The sequence below is a fragment of the Malus sylvestris genome, chromosome 10 (genome assembly GCF_916048215.2).
Source record: "Malus sylvestris chromosome 10, drMalSylv7.2, whole genome shotgun sequence".
Taxonomy (NCBI): domain Eukaryota; kingdom Viridiplantae; phylum Streptophyta; class Magnoliopsida; order Rosales; family Rosaceae; genus Malus; species Malus sylvestris.
Window position 1 is genome coordinate 7108853 of NC_062269.1, and position 5635 is coordinate 7114487.

A 5635-nucleotide genomic window follows, 5' to 3' on the forward strand; every position below is an offset into this window, starting at 1 on the left:
CCGGTAAGTTGAGCATCACTTCCTGTTGCACGTCACACGACCCCAGTCAACCCTTGCTCCATAATTCAGCTTTAGAGCGACCCCGATACCGGCAGTTGAGCATCTCCTGCTACGTATAACATGGCCCTAGCTCCACGGCTCCTTATTGGGCATTCACGTCTAGCCTAGGCAACACAACAGAGCGGCCCAACGACGCCCCAGAGGTAACCGAGCACGCCCTAGCCACGATTGCTTCACCCTATGGAGATTTCTGGCATTTGCATATCGACAGCACATCCAACTACAAAGGTTCAGGAACAGACGTGGTCTTTATCACCCCACACAATTCGATGCCCGAGCAGGCGATCACTTTAGGCTTCAAAACATCCAACAACGAAGCAGAGTACGATGCCCTACTAGCAGGCCTCCGAATGGCAAAAGCCTTAGCGATGAAAAAGCTTGCAATTCATTATGATTCTCAGGTAATCACTAGCCTGACTACTTGAAGCGTTTCAGACTTACACCCTCACTCAAGTTCCGCGAGCAGACAACGCTCACGCAGACGCACTAGCTGGCCTAGGCTCTACCCTCGACCACCAACTCAAACACTCTATTCCGGTGAAGTATCTAGACAAGCCAAGGCGGAGCCAGCAGCTGATGTGTCACAGGTTAGTACAACTCCAAACTTGCAAGATTCCATTATAAACTACATGGTCAATGGCACACTCCCCATGGAAAGAGTGGAGTCTAGAAAGCTTCAAATAGAAGCAGCACAGTACTACATGTGGAACGACATTCTAGTTCGAAGATCCTACGCTGGACCACATCTCTGATGCCTAGCACATCCCGATGACCTAAAGGTTTTAAGCTTAATTCATGAAGGCATTTGTGGAAATCACTTCGAAGGCCGATCCTTAGCACATAAGGCTCTAAACGCAGGCTACTACTGGCCTACCATGCACCAAGATGCTAAGGAGTTAGTACAAAAGTAAAACCGCTGCCAACGCTACAAGCCGGTACCAGCACTACCTGTTAGCAAACTACACCCGCAGACAAGTCTTTAACCGTTCATGCAGTGGGCAATCAACTTGGTAGGGCCAATATCATCCGCTACTGGGGGCAAAAGCATGATGATCGTGGCAACCGACTACTTCACCAAATGGGTAGAATCAGAGTCCATGACAACCACGACTCAGACGAACATAAGTGATTCATATAGAGGAACATCATTTGCCGATTTAGCATCCCTCAATCCATTGTCACTGACAATGGCCCACAGTTCGTGGGCAAAAATCTAGCGAAGTTCTTCAAAAAGTTTAGCATCAAGCAGCACGTGTCCACGCCAAGATATCCTCAAGGCAATGGGCTGGCCAAAGCATCCCACAAGACGATCCTCGACTGCTTCAAGCAATCCCTCTCCAACAAGAAGGAAAAGTGGCCAAATGAACTCTTCGGATATCTATGGGCATATCGCACAACCAAACGACGAGCCTTCGGTGAAACTCCTTTCTCTTTGGCATTTAGCTCAGAAGCAACCATTCATCCCGATGTCATTGTGCCAAGTATTAGCACTCTACTACCAAGCATTGAGCAGAACAGTAAGGAGATGGCCATAAGCATAGATCTAGTAGAGGAGAAGCACAAGCAGACCATAACCTGTATCGCAGTCTACCAGCAGCAGCTTATCTCTAACTACAACAAAATGGGCAAGATCCTGTAATTCTAGCCTGGAGATCTGGTCCTAAGAAAAGCCTTCATCACTGCCTATAGATAAGGCTCCAAAAAGATGGATCCTATCTGGGAAGGTCCGTACAAGATCAGCAGAGTAGGCGGCAAGGGTAATTACACCCTTCCCACCATGAACGACAAAGAGATCGAAAAGTAGTGGAATGCTTACAATCTGAGGAAGTACCATGTGTGACCTCCCGCTACATCAAAGCACGAAGACTCAAACAGCTCAACAGGCATCACCTCACAAGCCAATGATTATCTAGTTGTTATGCAGTTCTTACCTCATAACTAAGTTCTCATTCGTTTCACTCGTTTTTTAATGAGGAATTCAGAAGTAATCTACAACTTAGCTTGGCTGCATGCTTACAACAACTTATCACTCATGCACTTCAAAAGAAGACCACGCCCTTCTTAGGGACTCATCGTAGGAATTGTACCTCCCGAGGGACCAACTATGCTCTCCAGTGCTAGAGGGTAAACCAATTCCCCGATACGTAACTGGGTCTGCTCTCCAATGCGAGAAGATAAACTAATTGCTCTCCAGTGCTAGAGGATGAACTAATTGCTTTCCAGTGCAAGAGGGTAAACCAATTCCCCGATACCCACATGGGTTTGTTCTCCAATGAGGGAGGGTAAACTTTACACTCCGAATATCCAGACGTGGATGAGCCGGGCTGCCCTAGTATAACTAGACGCACGATGGCTTGGGCAAGGATTCCTAGAAGTAGCCATAATGGTCTTTTTCAAGGCTTAGCTAACTAAAGGATTTTTGGTCTCTTGGCCTAATCTGCGGACAACCGGGCCTAGAGACAAATGGGGCACATTACGCAGTACACCCTACAGATGGCTGCCCTGGAACCCTAAAGCTGCTATCGAGTGCACTAAGGTAGCATACGGTTTCCAGAAGACTGCCTACGGTTTGCCGTTCGAGCAGTAAAGCCTAGGGGTGGAAAAAAATCCCAAAATTCCCAAACCAAACCAAAAAAATACCGATCCCAAACCAAAAATGTCCCAAACCGATTTTCCCAAAATTTTGGTATTCCCATACCGAAAAAATACCGAAATTTCGGTATGGGAATCGGGATTGCCTTTCCAATATTTCGGTATTCCCATACCGAACCGAAAATATATATTTTTAATTATTTTATATATATATATAGATAATAATATATATTGTTTTTTTAATTATAGTTAGAGTTAATTTGAACCGTTGGATTGCTTCAAATTAATCCATGCCATCCATTCCTTGTTAGGTTTCTCCCAGTCTAGTTTCATTTCTGATTTCTCACTCAGCCTTCCAACACCGACAGCCTTCCTTCGAATCGTCTCTGACTCTCCAGCCGCCCAGCCTTCCTTCACGAATCACCACCCAGCCACCGCCACGCCAAAGCATCAAAGACTGAACTCTCCAGCCTTCCTTCACGAATCGTCTCCGACTCTTGCGATCTCTCTCTCACGAACAGAACTCTCGATCTAGCACCGAGTCCGAGTCTCACTCTCACCCCAAATTAGGTAACTAATTTAGTGTTTTGAAATCTAATTTCTGACACTCATCCAAAGTAAGGATTGTTGAAGGGCTCAAGGCCGGTTATAGACCCGCTGCTGGCCTAATTTATTCATGCCGTTGGCAATTTTTTTTGTTTGTGTGTTAATAACTTATACATTTCTTCCATCTTCATCTGTTAGTTAGTAGTCATTCAATAATTAAAATGATGTTTGATTGAGTTTGTCGTATTCTTTTTTAAAAATCGTTTCTTTTATTGATGATGCGATGCGGCACCCGTGTTTGATGCTATGTATTTGGTTTTGGCGGGTTGTAGGGGGTTAAAGTTGTTTCTGGTTGCATCCTGCTCGCTTCATTCAGAATGTTGGTACTAGGCGCTGTGTTAGTCCATTAATTTCATGTTCACATAATACTTACAGGGAAACTCTTCAACTTTCTAGATGGCTAGTTCAAATTGTTAGGCTCTAATATCATAGCTTGGAAGTGGAGAATTTCAACTCAATTCTTAATGAACTGCACTTTTGTTGCGATACCTTAACTAACAAAGGGTTTAATGAGAATAATACCCCTGAGTTTACACTCTGGAGAAATAGATTGAAGTTATACTTTTTTCTTGGAGTCTTACTTGCGACAATAAGTAAATCTCTTTACACCTGCACACACATAATTGAATTAAGCGTTCACTGGTGCACCTTTACATGTAATAAATTAAACCGCTATCATTGATCATTAATCAACAAAAAAATTATTAAGCACTACTACAAGTGATTATCTATGCTGACTGATTTCCTGGTTATCTTCAGGGAGAAGTGTTAGCAGGTTTAGCACTGCTGTAGCAACTGAGGAGTTAATCATTTCACCTGTTCAAACTTCAAATTAGTCACACGCTGCGTCAGGTAATATTTTTGTTTTGGCTATAGAATCTTAGATACATGGTCTTGCTTTAATGTTTGATAGCAAATCAAGTTTTGTAATTCTGTGCACAGATTGGCATATTCTAGGCAGATACTTAACTGGGCCTTGCCATTTAATTGGCATATTTGTGCACAGATTAGTAGAAAAAAGACATGACGTTACAAAGTCTGTAGGTTTGCCATCCTCTATATTAGAAACGAGCTGGTTTTTATTTGCTCGGAATATATTTCTATGTTGAATGCTAATATTTTTGCTTTTGGATTTGGTACTTAATTTATTTTTATTGCATGCATGTGTAGTAGAAATTGAATAGGCAGATGCTATTGTGCACAGACAGATTGGCAGATTGCTTTTGAATAGGCAGATGCAATGAAAGTATGAAACTATGTCAAATTGGCAGATTGGGCAGATGCTATGAAAGTATTGAATAGGCAGATTTCTTTTTAATAGGCCTATATGTCAATTTTTCAATATAAAAGATTGAATTTTAGCCCAAAAGCATAATATGTCAAATTTTAGTCCAAAAGCCCAAAACCATTTCGGGATTCCCGATTTGTCCCGAAATCCCGAAACTATTTCGGGATTCCTGAAAATTGGGATTCCCGAAAATTTGGTTTGGGATCGGTATTGCAATTGGGATTCCCGAAAATTTCAGTTTGGGAATCGGGACAAGGGTTTCGGTATGGGATCCCATACCGAACCACCCCTAGTAAAGCCATACTAGACTTATACAACTGCACATTCTTGTGAGAGATTAAGCATGCTAGCATGCATATACGAAGCTTTATCCACTGCCGACATGCTACGTAGTTGATAAAGCTTCACCTCTGCCGAGTGCGGAACAACCTACACCAAGTCCTAAAGTGTTGTGATACTTGCTATGCAACCTACGAAATTGGAGAAAGCCAAGGTTAATAGCCTAGTGGTTACACGACTTGTCTGCTTCTGTAAGTAAGGCATCCGACTGCCAACCATATGGCTAACAACTTTGCAAAGTTCTACACCAACACCTACGGCTGCATAGGCTACGCAGGCATGTCTTCTTATAGAAAAGCAGCACGCCTGCCACTGATCTATAAAGTCTAAGGTTAAGGCATGAACTAAAGAAGCAAAGATGGAGAAAAGTGAAAGAAACAAGTTTATTAAATTTTCTAGCAAAATTGATAAACGACTAACAAAAGCCAAATGAGTTCAAGCAAAACAAGAGCAACAAGGAAAACAAAGAAAATCCTAAAGGCTACCTAGAAGATTACCCTTCAACAGCTTGGGCATCCCACGATTACTCGGTCGCCATACCTTCAGTACTAACAGTGGCATCATCCGGCGCTTCACCCCCGACCGCTCTAGCTTGGGCATCAACCTCTCCGACTACTTCACCAATTGAGGCCTCAAAAGTAAAACCAAGCAAACCTTCCAGAGAAATAGAGAATGTTTCGAAGTTTTCCCAGCAAACTCGAAGTCAAACGGCCTACCAAAGTGATAATCTATATAGCCCAGCTTGTAGAA